This window comes from Nerophis ophidion, linkage group LG26 (genome assembly GCF_033978795.1).
Source record: "Nerophis ophidion isolate RoL-2023_Sa linkage group LG26, RoL_Noph_v1.0, whole genome shotgun sequence".
Taxonomy (NCBI): Eukaryota; Metazoa; Chordata; class Actinopteri; order Syngnathiformes; family Syngnathidae; genus Nerophis; species Nerophis ophidion.
The window spans coordinates 29,243,753-29,259,291 of NC_084636.1; the positions used below are offsets into that span (position 1 = coordinate 29,243,753).

The 15,539-nt window shown below is 42.0% G+C and overlaps 1 protein-coding gene across 2 annotated transcripts in view; it reads left to right on the forward strand.

The window, feature by feature from the left end:
• ptgfr (prostaglandin F receptor (FP)) overlaps nt 1–15,539 on the forward strand; it is a 131,694-nt gene that overhangs the window by 112,368 nt on the left and 3,787 nt on the right. The window lies entirely within an intron of this gene.

Genomic DNA, 15,539 nt, shown 5'->3' on the forward strand with positions numbered 1-15,539 from the left:
TATTGTGTTGCTTGTGTTTTAGTGAGTTGAATAGTACCTGAAAGTCGGAGGGGTGTGGCCACGGGTGTGTTGACGCCAGAGTGTCTGAGGGAAGTCACGGAAGCTGCAGCAGGACAGAAGCTCCGCTGATCTCCGGTAAGAGCCGACTTATTACCACAGTTTTCTCACTGAAAACTACCGGTTGACATGTAGTCGGGATCCATGTTCGCTTGACCGCTCTGATCCATGGTAAAGCTTCACCTCCGGGAATTTTAAACAAGGAAACACCGTGTGTTTGTGTGGCTGAAGGCTAAAAGCTTCCCACCTCCATCTTTCTACTTTGACTTCTCCATTATTAATTGAAAAAATTGCAAAAGATTCAGCAACACAGATGTCCAGAATACTGTGTGATTATGCGATTAAAGCAGACTACTTATAGCTTGGATCAGGCTGGAAAATAATGTTCGCTAAAACCCGAGACGTCAAACGCACGCATCATCATACGAGTCATCGTACCGCGACGTTTTCAACACAACACTTTGCGGGAAATTTAAAATTGCAATTCAGTGAACTAAAAAGGCCGTATTGGCATGTGTTGCAATGTTAATATTTCATCATTGATATATAAACTAACAGACTGCGTGGTCGGTAGTAGTGGGTTTCAGTAGGCCTTTAAAGATTCTGCAACATCCCGGAAATGCATAAATTAAGAATTGCAAGTTGAATATTGCCTTTTTTAGGATAAAATACTTATTTCTATCCTAAAAGTCTAGATCAGGCCTGGGCAATTATTTTGACTAGGGAGGGGGCACTTCCACAGGACTTCCCAAGGAACACGGTCGAATGCTTTCTCCAATCTACAAAACACATGTAGACTGGTTGGGTAAACTCCCATATACCGTTAAGTACCATGCCGAGAGTATAGACCTGGTCCACAGTTCCACGACCAGAACTAAAACCACACTGCTCCTCTTGAATCCGAGGTTCCACTGTCCAGCGTCGCCTCCTCTCCAGAACACTTGAATAGACCTTCTTGAGAACGCTGAGAGAGTATGATCCCACGATAGTCGGAACACACCCTCCGGTTCTCCTTCTTAAAGAGAGTAACCACCTCCCCGGTCTGCCAATCTAAAGGCACCGCCCCCATTGTCCATGCAATGCTGTAGAGCAGGGGTGTCAAACTCAAATACAGAGCGGGCCAAAATTTAAAACTGAACAAAGCCGCGGGCCAAGGTTGAACAAATGAACCTTTTAATAGGGACCCAAACAAGTTTTGCATTGAACATTGAACAAGCAAGGCTTATATAACTTTATAGTGACATGCAAAATCCAGTTTCAAATAACAACAATATCAATCAATCATCAATCAATGTTTATTTATATAGCCCCAAATCACAAATGTCTCAAAGGACTGCACAAATCATTACGACTACAACATCCTCGGAAGAACCCACAAAAGGGCAAGGAAAACTCACACCCAGTGGGCAGGGAGAATTCACATTCAGTGGGACGCCAGTGACAATGCTGACTATGAGAAACCTTGGAGAGGACCTCAGATGTGGGCAACCCCCCCCCTCTATAATTGAAAAATATCAACGGCATATCGAATAAAATTATAGTAAGAATTGAATGCCTCTTTTCTATTTGCAGCCCTCTGACGTAAAGATCAAAATAAACTTTTTCAACAGGCTGGCAAATAATAAATTTGAAAAAATAATAATAATGAATTAATCAAACATTCAAGCCTTGAAGTAGCAAAAGAAAGTGCATGAATAAAATGTTAGTTATTGCTCAGTTTGCTACGCTGATTTGCTTTAACACTGAATATGGAACAAACAACGCGTATATAACTTAATAGTGCAAAATCAACTTTCAAAAAACAAACAAAAAAATATCAATGGCATATTAAAGAAAATGTAAATGTTTCTATTTGCAGCCTTCTGAGGTAAATATCAACATTAACTTTTTCCACAGGCTAATACATTTGAAAATAAAATTGTTGTTTTGTTGGTAGCAGGTGGTGTATTTTGTAGTGTCCCGGAAGAGTTAGTGCTGCAAGGGGTTCTGGGTATTTGTTCTGTTGTGTTTATGTTGTGTTACGGTGCGGATGTTCTTCCGAAATGTGTTTGTCATTCTTGTTTGGTGTGGGTTCACAGTGTGGCACATATTTGTAACAGTGTTAAAGTTGTTTATACGGCCACCCTCAGTGTGACCTGTATGGCTTTTGACCAAGTATGCCTTGCATTCACTTGTGTGTGTGAAAAGCCGCATATATTGCTGTTTGTAAGGAGGAAAAGCGGACGTGATGACAGGTTGTAGAGGACGCTAAAGGCAGTGCCTTTAAGGCACTCCCCCAATATTGTTGTCTGGGTGGAAATCGGGAGAAATTCGGGAGAATGGTTGCCCGGGAGATTTTCCAGAGGAGCACTGAAAAAACGGTAGTCTCCCGGGAAAATTGGGATGGTTGGGAAGTATGAGTATTAGCGATGAATGCGGTGTTACAGCGGGCCAGCTCTAATGTTAATTTGACACTGCCTCAAGGGGCCAAAAGAAATTACACGCGGGCCAGAGTTTGACACCCATGCTGTAGAGTCTTGTCAATCAAGACAACCCCACAGCATTCAGAGCCTTCAGGAACTCCAGGCAGATCAAATCCACCCTCGGGGCTCTCCCATCGGGGAGCTTCTTAAATGTGTCGCCAAAAATAGTAGAGTCCTCAGGCACTGCTTTCTCATAAAAAGTGGATGGAGAAGGTATTTGATGTATCAGTCCATTGATCCACAGACTTTGGATAGAGGTCCAGAGTCGCTTCCAAGTCACCCGAAAGTCATTCTTCAAATATTCCCCGAACTCCTCTCATGTCCGAGTGTTTGCCTCTGCGACCGCCAAAGCCGCACACTGCTTGGCCTGTCGATCTCTCCACTGTCTCCGGAGTCCCGTGAGCCAAAAGGTCACCGCTGGTTACACAACCTTTTTTTTTTTTACCTTACTAATGAAAAATACTGTATATATGCTCCCCCCACGGTTTCAGGTCAGCCTTTTTTCATTTGTCAGTTAAATGGTAAAAGGGGGAAACAAATAACATTTTCAGTTAAGTTCAAGTGCTCACTTCAAACCTTCCTTTTTTTATATGGCTTATTTTTGAAAACACACTTTTCTCCAAATTGCTCCTTGAAGGAAAAAAGTGGTAATGAAAGACAGCAGTAGAAGTGCTGTTTTCAATGGTTATTTTAATGTTTTCAGACAATACAAAATTGTAGAGTTTAAGTCCCATCCTTGTTTGATAGTGTACATAATGTAAAATATGATTCACTCAACACCACACCAGGGTTCATGGTTGTTCTGTGAGATTGACATGTTAATGTCTTCCACCCTGGATAAAAACAAAAAAAACGACGAGTGCATTGGTGAGAGCAATTCATCTCTGAGGTGGAGGACATTTCTCTAGCGCGTCGAAGGACGAAGTCACTGCAGGTGCAGAAAATGATGACTTGAAAGAACGTACCATTCAATGCTAATGTTCACCTCAACACACATTTTGAAAGCTTATAAATAGGTGATGGCAGTGTTTTTCAACCTGTTTTGAGCCCAGGGACATTTTATTTCATTGAAAAAATGTGGAGGCACACCACCAGCAGAAACTATTAAAAAAAAAATGAATCTCAGCAGCCTCTATTGACAGTAAAAATTAGTTTTGGCAATTGTTGGATATGAATTCAAACCATAACCAAGCGAGCATAACTATAGCTCTCGTCTCAAAGTAGGTGTACTGTCACCACCTGTCACATCACGCCGTGGCTTATTTTGATGTTTTTGGGTGTTTTCCTTTGTCTAGTGTTTTAGTTCTTGTCTTGCGTTCCTATTTTGGTGGCTTTTCCTGTTTTGTTGGTATTTATTTTCCTGTTGCAGTTTCATTTCTTCCCTGAGCGCTATTCCTCGCACATGCTTTGTTTTAGCAATCAAGACTATTTCAGTTGTGTGGACGCTATCCTTTTTTGTATGGACATTGTTGATTGTCATGTCATGTACGGATTTACTTTGTGGACGCTGTCTCTGCTCCACACGCTGTAAGTCTTTGCTGTCGTCCAGCATTCTGTTTTTCTTTACTTTGTAGTCGGTTCAGTTTTAGTTTTGTTCTGCATATCCTTCCTTAAGCTTCAACGCCTTTTCTAGAGGCTCTGGCCTTCCGTTTATTTTTGGTTTAAGTATTGGATACCTTTTGACTTGCACACTGCCTCCAGCATATTGTGATCATAACAAAGCAATTTGCTACCTGCTGCCACCTACTGATAAGGATGAGTATTAAACAGTTACTCTGCCGATTTCTAGACAGTGCAGACACTCAACAACGGCACTTAAGTTGCGGATTATAACTACTGCTTTGCAAATAATATTTTTAACCCAATCTTCCACGGCACACCAGTGTGCCGCGGCACAGTGGTTGAAAAAGACTGGGTTATGTAAACACCACATGTTTACATTTACACAATTCAACATGTTAGAAAAGTGGTACTGTACTTTAGGAAGAAGGGTTGTACGCTATACCGGTATTAGTATAGTACTGCGACACTAATGAATCATATTCGGTACTATACCACATCTGAAAAGTGCCGGTCCGCCAGCCCCCCCCCGTCGTCGTCACGTCGTGTCATTGCTAGTTTAGGAGCTGAGAAGCACGTTTGGCAGCGCACAACCACAAAGTACTTACAAACAGACACAGTGTGTAGACAGAAAAGGGAGAATGGATGCATTTTGGCTTAAAAACTAATGATAAAGGTGAAGTTATAACACGGAAACACCCTCAGGAAGAGGGCGAGTGGCTAAAGTCCATCCGCTGTCGGGAGTGTTTTAGCTACTTCTAAATCACTAATCCTTGTCTCCATGGCGATAAATAAAGTGAGTTACTTACATGTATTTTCCCTGCAGGACGAGGAATAGCTAAACATGCTTCACAACACACACTAGCTCACCGGCGTCGAAATGTAAATGAACGCCATTGGTGGATCTACACCTAACATCCACTGTAATGATACCAAGTACAGGAGCATATCTAGTCGATACTACTAAGATTACATTGATATTTTTTGGCATCACAACATCTTTCCTTTTTTAAAAATATGTATTGTGTTTATAAACTCAGGAAATACGTCCCTGGACACATGAGGACTTTGAACATGACCAAAGTATGATCCTGTAACTACATGGTATCAGATTGATACCCAAATTTGTGGTATTATCCAAAACTAATGTAACGCATCCAAACAACTGATGAATAAGTGATTATTACATTTTAACAGAAGTGTAGATAGAACATGTTAAAAGAGAAAACAAGCAAATATTAACAGTAAATGTTAAAGCAGATTAATAATTCATTTTCTACCACTTGTTTTTAATCATTTTGACAAAATAATAAAATGATAAATGACACAATATGTTACTGCATATGATAGCAGACTAAATTAGGAGCCTTTGTTATTTTACTTACTACTAAAAGACAAGTTGTCTTGTATGTTCACTATTTTATTTAAGGACAAACTTGCAAAAAGAAACATATGTTTAATGAACCCTAAGATTTTTTGTTAAAATGAAGCTAATAATGACATTTTTTGTGGTTCCCTTTATTTAGAAAAGCATCGAAAGGTACCAAAGAGTATCTAAATAATTTTGGTACCGGTACCAAAATATTGTTATCGGGACAACACTAGTAAGAGGAAATAGAGTTTATTTACTAATCCAAACCTGCCCTTCACAATATCTCAGTAATTATTGATAGGCTGTTCCCTATACCTGCGTTTGACTCTGACCATTTTCTAATAGGGACAAACAAAATTGCTCCTTCCCCTCTAAACCTTGTAAGTGGGAGTAATTTCCTAGCTCGTAATTAAATAGAGTTCATTGCTCGCCCAAAGGAACAACATGCGATGTCTTCATTATTGTGAAGCAAAAAGTAGATGGGTGACAAAAGAGTTGGACACTTCATTAGATACATTTGCACATTGATAATTTACGATAGGGGTCTTCAACTTTCATCACTATTAGAGCTGCAGGTGAGGTGAGCTACTTGGGTTTTATTTATTTGACTGGCAACACATCGATTGGTCTTTATTTATGAAACAGGTCTCCTTCATTTTGTTATCAGTGAATGAAGGCATAATGTCTGAATTGTAAAATAGTAAAGCCGGGGGTCATCAACCTAGTGCCACCCCGCTGGCTCCCTGGATCATTTTTAAAAAAGGATTGAAAATGGAAAAGATGGGGGGGAAAATATTTTTTTTGTTTTAGTATGTTTTTTGTTTGCGGACAAACATGACACAAACCTTCCCAATTGTTAGAAAGCCCACTGTTTAATATGTTTGTGTGTATGCTTCACTGATGAGAGTATTCGGTGAACATTGTTTTGTCCTACTAATGTTGGCGGTTCTTGAACTCACCATCGTGTGGACTGTGACGCAACAGTTTGTTTACATTGGGGGACGGCGTGGCGCGGTTGGGAGAGTGGCCGTGCCAGCAACCTGAGGGTTCCTGGTTCGATCCCCAGCTTCTACCAACCTCGTCACGTCCGGTGTGTCCTTGAGCAAGACACTTCACCCTTGCTCCTGATGGATCGTGGTTAGGGCCTTGCATGGCAGCCCTCACCATCAGTGTGTGGATGTACGGGTAAATGTGGAAGTAGTGTCAAAGCGCTTTGAGTACCTTGAAAGTAGAAAAGCGCAAAACAAATATAACCCAGTTACATGTAAAATCTTCCACTCCTTCTTTGTCTTATTTTTGTCAGGATTGTCCCTGACAGTTTGGCTATGTTTTATTTTTTTCCTCTGCATTTGTGTTTTAGTTTTTCCTCTGTGTGTGTGTAGTATTTCCTGTTTGTCTCCCTGAGTGCTGTGTACCGGCTGATTGGCACCTGGCCACACCTGGTGTCAATCAGCCCACTCCTATTTTTGCCCTGTTTTCTCTTCCAGTCTGTGCTGGATTATTGTCACTTCTGTATTGTCGCTCCTGTCGTGTCGTGTCGTGTCATTGCAGCGTAGTAGTAAGCTATATTTCGGTAGCAGTTTGTAGCTTACTGTCTTTTTTTCCCTGCTTTCAATTTGTCTTTGTACAACACGTAACGACTTCTGTTTTCCTGCTCGCTACACGCTAGCTTCCACGCTAGGCCCTTTTGTTTTTGCTAGCTTCCATGCTAAACTTCTTTTGCTTTCTAGCTCCCATGCTAGCTCTTTTAGTTTGTTATCCGCCTCGTGCGCGCTTTTTGTTGTACCCTTTGTTTGATTTTGTTTTCGTGATGAAGATAAAATCATGTTTTCTCACTCAATGCCTGCCTCCTTCTCTGCATCTTGGGGTTCGTCACCAACCAACTTTGACAATTTTGTTCACCAAACGTTTTATAATGTGCGTGAATGCACAAAGGTGGTTATAATCAATGCTAACATGCTATTTAGGCTAGCTGTATGTACATTGGGCATCATTATCCCTCATTTGTAGGTATATTTGAGCTCATTTAATATCCTTTACTTTTATCCTCTTTGTATATAATTTAGTTTTGCATGTCTCATGCAAAACTGTTTCGGACCAAGACTTCTAAAGACGAGTGCAGCCTGGACAGGCTGTGCTAAACCAGCACCAAATGGGAAAAAAAGTTTATTTCTGGCCACAGGCTTGGTCAGTCGTGATCCAAATCTGGAACGTTTGTGTTCCAGATTTTGATTTTTCCAGATTTTCACTCAAGTGTTTGAATGAGTAAGGGAGTCATTAAATTATATTTAATCTGAATAAAATCACAAAGCGCTGTACAAAACACAGGTGAATTAAAACAACAATCAAATCAAAACAACCGGGGCAACATCATAGAAAGGATTAAAAGTGGATTAAAAAAAAGTGTTAAAAGTTTATTAACTAAAAGCTTTACTAAAAACAGAAGTCTTCTAAAGTTTTTTTTTAAGTTTCAACACAGTCAAGCTCAAAGAGGGACTGGTGCAAGTTATTCCAGAGTCTGGGGGCTACAGCCTGGAACGCCAGGCCTCCAAGGGTTTTAAAATGGGGTTTTGGAATGTTTAAGAGACCCTGGCCTGAAGACCAGAGGCACACAACAAATCAGTAATGTATACTGGGGGGGCCCACCATGCAAGGCACGGAAAGTTAGAACTAACATCTTAAACTCTATGCGGAATCTGACTGGAAGCCAATGAAGACTGGATAGAATGGGGGTAAAATCAGAATCAAAATCCATCCATCCATCCATTTTTTACTGCTTATCCCATCTCAGCTACAATTGGGCGGGAGGCGGGGTACACCCTGGAGAAGTCGCCACCTCATCGCAGGGCCAACACAGATAGATCCTCAAGGGGAAATTAAGATTTTCAGCAAAATCCCATTCAAGATCAGACAAACATTACAGGGAGACAGAACAGGATCGCTGACAGGTCTGCCGACGTCCGGCGCTCCTTATAAAACAGGTAAGAAACAGGTAAACGCTGGGGGGGGTGAGAAAAAAAAACATTCAGTCTAAGCTTTGGCCCCTGGAGAAGGGGTCCAGACTGAAGCCCAGGAAAAAAACTCATAGCCATAGCACACATAAGCAACTGTGTGAAACATCAAAGAACACAAAGGACATGGAAGACATTAAACGAGCAGAGCTGATGCAGACAGACCTTTCTACATACAGCTACAAAAGTAAAAACAAATACACTGTGGTGGCCTTTGCGGTGTTCCACGCCATCGTCTGCTGGGATGGAGGGAGCATGGCCAGAGACAGGAGCAGACCCAACAAAGCAACCAAGAGAGACTCCACCCTCGGCCGCCCACTAACTCTCGGCCAGTTTCCAGTCCGCATGGATGAGCTAGGATGTGTCTAAGGCAGGGGTTCTTAACATGGGTTCGATCGAACCTTAGGGGTTCGGTGAGTCGGTCTTAGGGGTTCGGCGGAGGTCAAAACACACCCGACTCATCGTGTAAATACAAACTTCTCCCTATCGGCGTATTACGGATACGGCAACAGCTGACTGATTTGACGGTGTGTAATTTGTTGTGAGTTTATGCACCGTGTTGGTTTTGTTGTTTGAACAAGGTGATGTTCATGCACGGTTCATTTTGTGCACCAGTAAAAAAAAACATGTTAATACTTAAGTATAGGGAACATATTCACCATTAATTAGTTGCGTATTAACATGCAAATGAGTAACATAACTAGTCCTTATTAAGTACTTATTAATGCCTTATTCAGCATGGCCTTATTATAACCCTAACCCTGACCCTAACCAAATACCTCTAAATTAAGTATTTGTTACTTAAAAGATGTTCCCCATACTAAAGTGTTACCAACAACATATAACTTTGTCTTGAATTTGAAAAAAAACCCAAAACATTTTATTTATTTTATGTATGGGGCGGTATAGCTCGGTTAGTAGCGTGGCCGTGCCAGCAACTTGAGAATTCCCGGTTCGATCCCCATTTCCGCCATCCTAGTCACTGCCATTGTGTCCTTACCCACCTGCTCCCAGTGCCACCTACACTGGTGTAAAAATGGAACTTAGATATTGGGTTTCACTATGTAAAGCGCTATGACTCATTAGAGAAAAGCGCTATATAAATATATTCACTTTTCACTAAAGAAGGGTTCGGTGAATGTGCATATCAAACTGGTGGGGTTCGGCGCTTCCAACAAGCTTAAGAACCCCTGGTCTAAGGAGACCGAGGTGTCCGATACCTGCTCATTCAGCCAAGACACTGTGAAGCTTGTCCGTCCCGGCGCTAAGCGCCAGCTCTGCAGTCTCCTTTCAGTCTCTCCAAACGGACTTTGGTGTGGCAGAGACCCAGCAGCTGGTCTCCATGGCCCAAAGGCTCCCGGGAGGCAGATCCAGAAGTTAACAACAAAGCACCGCTGAAGTCACAAAAGGGCCACCTCTTGTCGCACAGTCCCAAAGGGCCCCGAAACCAAAAGATAAAAAAAACCCACATGAACACAAGAGGGAAACACCAGGAACACAAAAGGATGACACAAGAGCACAGACTGTTCTGTAATATCAAAGTAATATCAAAGACCCAAATGGGGCCACGAACCAAATCTTATTTAGGGCAACATAGGGAGGTGTTGATTTAACGATCGCAATATTCAACAAGTCAACGCTAAAGAGACTTCAGACTGTACGAAATGCAGCTGCCAGGCTTTTGACCCGTGCACCCAGAACAGCCCACATCACCCCCGTTTTATCCAGTCCTCATTGGCTTCCCATTAAATTCCGCATTAAGCTTAAGATTTGAGTCCCGACATTCCGTGCGTTGCATGGTGGGGCTCCTCAGTACATCACTGATTTCCTATGCTCCTACTCCTCAGGGTGCAGCCTGCAGTTTTCAGGCCAGGGTCTTCTAAAAAGCCCCAAAACTTGTTTTAAAACCCGTGGAGACCTGACATTACAGGCTATAGCTCCCAGACTCTGGAACAATTTGATCTTGAATGTGTTGAAACTTTTAAGAAACATTTGAAAACTTCTGTTTTTAGTAAAGCTTTTAGTTGGGGGCGGCATAGCTCGGTTGGTAGAGTGGCCGTGCCAGCAACTTGAGGGTTGCAGGTTCGATTCCCGCTTCCGTCATCCTAGTCACTGCCGTTGTGTCCTTGGGCAAGACACTTTACCCACCTGCTTCCAGTGCCACCCACACTGGTTTGAATGCAACTTAGATATTGGGTTGCACTATGTAAAGCGCTTTGAGTCACTTGAGAAAGAGCGCTATATACGTAAATATAATTCACTCACTCACACTCACAAGTTAATGCATCCATCCATCCATTTTCTACTGCTTATTCCCTTTTGGTGTCGCGGGGGGCGCTGGCGCCTATCTCAGCTACAATCGGGCGGAAGGCGGGGTACACCCTGGACAAGTTGCCACCTCATCGCAGGGCCAACACAGATAGACGGACAACATTCACACTCACATTCACACACTTGGGCAAATTTAGTGTTGCCAATCAACCTATCCCCAGGTGCATGTCTTTGGAAGTGGGAGGAAGCCGGAGTACCCGGAGGGAACCCACGCATTCATGGGGAGAACATGCAAACTCCACACAGAAAGATCCCGAGCCTGGATTTGAACCCAGGACTGCAGGACCCTCGTATTGTGAGGCAGACGCACTAACCCCTCTCCCACCGTGAAGCCCCTAGTTAATGCACCTTTCAACTATCATTTTGAATCCACTTTGTATCCTTTTTATGATGTTACCCCTGTTGTTTTAAATGGAATTCTTGTTTTACTTCACCTATGTTTTGTACAGCGCTTTATAAATAAAATGTACTTACTAACTAGATTAGTGGGAGTTTGCAGAGGCGTACAACTGGGTAGCATCATTCTGAGAGCTCTTTTTATCAATTGTGGCTGAAAGAAAAAGTGACCAAATCATTATCGTTGGACAATGGCGCATTTTGCAGAGCAAATGATGCCTTTTCCTCCTCAATGTCCTCAATTGGGCACAAAGTGAAGGTGTCACAAACACATAGTTAATCATTAGTAGTTGACTCAAGCTTAAAGGCTGTTCCCAGAGTTGATGGAGAGTCTTTAATAAGCTCCATGACCTCCACACAAATGTCTATTACAGTATTACCACTATCACTTATCACGGGGACGTGTGCGCAATGCTCCCAACATCTCAGTTGCATGGGGTCTGTTAGTGCGCAACCAAAAAGGTCGCGCAGCTCTGACGCACTTCACTCCAGCAGCTGGAGTCAGGAGACGGCAGACTGGGCGCAGCACATCTCGCCTACGCCTCACAAACAACGCTGAGCGGAGCAGAGCCGACCTATATGAAGAAGAAGAAAAAATAAACCGGAGACCAGCAACAGGTGGACACTTGATGGCGTAAAAGTCTGAGGTAATACACCCTTTTGTTGTTTTTGTTCAATTTGTTTTTCCTCATAAATAATGATAAATATGAACACAATGTGCACTTGTTAGGGTAAAATAAGGGGAACCTCCTGCTAGGCATTTAATAAGCTCTTGAGGATGATGTCACATTACAGAGTACCTGAGAGCTCTATGGGCGTAGGGCACAAATTTGCCCCCGGGGCAAGCTGGATAGGTACGTTACCACCAGTGAACAAACTCTGACACGGAGAAGGTAGGATTATATTAGATCTTCTTACTCTTTTTTGTTGAATTTTGCAAGTGTAAACATGTGATGTAACTTGTAATGCATGCCGTAAAACAAATACAACTAGGACTATACGTCGCTATATCAATCAAGTCTGTACTGAAGCACGGCTGTTGTGAAAAACGGGGAGAGTGCATTAGTGTTGTCCCGATACTAATATTTTGATCTTTTTCTGTACTTTTCTAAATAAAGGGGACCACAAAAAATGTCATTTTTGGCTTTATTTTAACAAAAAATCTCAGGGTACATTAAACATATGTTTGTTATTGCAAGTTTGTCCTTAAATAAAATAGTGAACATACAAGACAACTTGTCTTTTATTAGTAAGTAAGCAAACAAAGGCTCCTAATTCAGCTGCTGACATATGCAGTAACACCTATTCCTGACTGCTTATTCATTGTAAATCTTATCGATCTTTGTTGTTGTTGTTTTTTATCCAATTGACTTTATTGTTTTGATTTTGTACCGTGTCCTTGAGTGCCCAGAAAGACGCCTTATAATTAAAATGCATTATTATTATTATTACTACTATTATTATTATTATTATTGTTTTTATATTTTTACATTTATCATGGGCTTCACGGTGGCAGAGGGGTTAGTGCGTCTGCCTCACAATACGAAGGTCCTGCAGTCCTGGGTTCAAATCCAGGCTCGGGATCTTTCTGTGTGGAGTTTGCATGTTCTCCCCGTGACTGCGTGGGTTCCATCCGGGTACTCCGGCTTCCTCCCACCTCCAAAGACATGCACCTGGGGATAGGTTGATTGGCAACACTAAATCGGCCCTAGTGTGTGAATGTGAGTGTGAATGTTGTCTGTCTATCTGTGTTGGCCCTGTGATGAGGTGGCGACTTGTCCAGGGTGTACCCCGCCTTCCGCCCGATTGTAGCTGATATAGGCGCCAGCGCCCCCCGCGACCCCGAAAGGGAATAAGCGGTAGAAAATGGATGGATGGATGGATACATTTATCATTCCGTTTTTTTGTCAAAATTATTAAGGACAAGTGGTAGAATATGAATTATTAATCTACTTGTTCATTTCCTGTTAATATCTGCTTATTTTCTCTTTCAACGTGTTCTATCTACACTTCTGTTAAAATGCAATAATCACTTATTCTTCTGCTGTTTGAAACTATACATTAGTTTTGGATGATACCAACAATTTGGGTATCAATCCGATACCAAGAAGTTACAGGATCATCCATTGGTTATATTCAAAGTCTTCATGTGTACAGGAACGTATTTCCTGAGTTCATAAACATATAAAAAAAAAATTTTAAATGCCAAAAAATATCGACGTAATCATAGTAGTATTGACTAGATACGCTACTATACTTGGTATCATTACAGTGGATGTTAGGTGTAGATCCACAAATGGCGTTTGCTTACATTTTGTCGTGTAGTGAAGCATGTTTAGCTATTCCTCGTCCTGCAGGGATGATACTTGTAAGAAACTCACTTTATTTATCGCCATGGAGGCGAGGATTTGTGATTTAGAAGTAGCTAAAAAACTGCCGACTGGGGCTGGACGTTAGCCACTAGCTAGTTATGTCTTTCAGTGTTATAACTTCACCTTTATCGTTAGTTTTTAAGCCAAAATGTGTCCGTTCTCCCTTTTCTGTCTACACACTGTGTCTGCTTGTAAGAACTCAGTGATTGTGCGCTGCCGAACATGCTCATCTGCTCGTAAACTAGCAATGACACGACATGACGACGAAAGGGGCGTGGTACCGAATATGATTCATTTATTTAATGTGTTTACTTTCTTATGGTATATTTATTTGTTTATTTATTTGTTCAGTGTTCTGTTACAAATAGAAAACAAAAAAATGGGATACAACTGCTCTGATATCCAAAAAGGGGTATGATTAAATAAGCGCTTCTTCTTCCTACTCCTTTTCGGACGTCCTGTAATGAAGCAACTGGAAATATGTGATGCATTACATTGTACTTGTATAGTATGCACGTTCAAAATAAACTGAAACTAACTCACTCACTCACTCACTCACTCACTCACTCACTCACTCACTCACTCACTCACTAACTAACTAAATTGATGTTTCCAAACTTAAAGGAGCATTTTTGGGCACGGTAGCAAAAATAGATAGACGCCGCTATCGAATATTGCACCAGGTAGCTTTTTTCAACAAAGCACCTCATTTGGACAGAACACCGGTTCAGAAAACTTATCATTAACATCTGATATGTATTTTTTTAACTAACGGGCCACTTTAATGCTCACATCATTGACACTTATCTCATAGTTATGTAATGAAAAATGTCTACAGGAGAAATTAACCAGCTTAGTGGCCATGTGATTAGAGTGTCCCCTCTGAGTTCAAACCCCGGGCGAGTCATACCAAAGACTTTTGCTGCCACTCGGCATCAAGGGTTGGAATTGGGGGTTAAATCATCAAAATGATTCCCCGAGCGCGGGGCACACTGCCGCTCACTGCTCCCCTCACCTCCAATGAGGTGAACATGGGATGGGTCAAAAGCAGAGGACAAACTTCCTCTGTGCATTTAATTTATATTTGCATATCTAATGACACATTATCTGTATGTAATATTGGCTGCATTTCTCATAGTTGTTTGTGTGCCATGTTGTTCCAGACCACAGCAAACGTTACCCAGCTTGCAAAGATTGTAATAGATCCATTAGAACAGGGGTGCCCATTACGTCGATCGCGAGCTACCAGTCGACCGCGGGGGGTGTGTCAGTCGATCTCCAGCCAGGCTTTTAAAAAAAATAGACCTAAAAATTAGTGATCATCAATCTTCACCAAGACGTCACTTAAATGACATTCACGGTACCGGAGGGTCTTGTGAGATGACGCTGGCTGCTGCAAGATCATTATTATTAAAATATGACCGAGAGGAAGGCGAGAAACACTTTTTATTTCAACAGACTCTCGCGCCGTACCTTCCGTCAAAACTCTAAAGGCCGACTGCACATTTCCTATCTTCACAATAAAAGCCCTGCTTCATGCTGCCTGCGCTAACTAAATACAGAGCTTCGGAAAACTGGCGTGCACAAGCGATCCCTCAGAAAGCTGGCGTGCACATCACTTGTGCACGCCAGCTTTCCGAGACTCTTATTTTGTTAGCGCAGGCAGCATGAAGCAGGGCTTTTATTGTGAGGATAGGAAATGTGCAGTCGGCCTTTAGAGTTTTGACGGAAGGGACGGCGCGAAAGTCTGTTGAAATAAAAAGTGTTTCTCGCCTTCCTCTCTGTCATTTTTTCATAATAATGAACTGGCAGCAGCCAGCGTCATCTCACAAGACCCTCGGGTGCCGTGAATGTCAATCAAGCAAGCTACGGAATTTGCCGCCAATATTTTTCTTGTAAAGTGTATGGAAGCTGGATGAATTAGATGCCAAAAACCAACCACTTTCATGTGGTATTGTACAGAAAGGACAACTTTTTT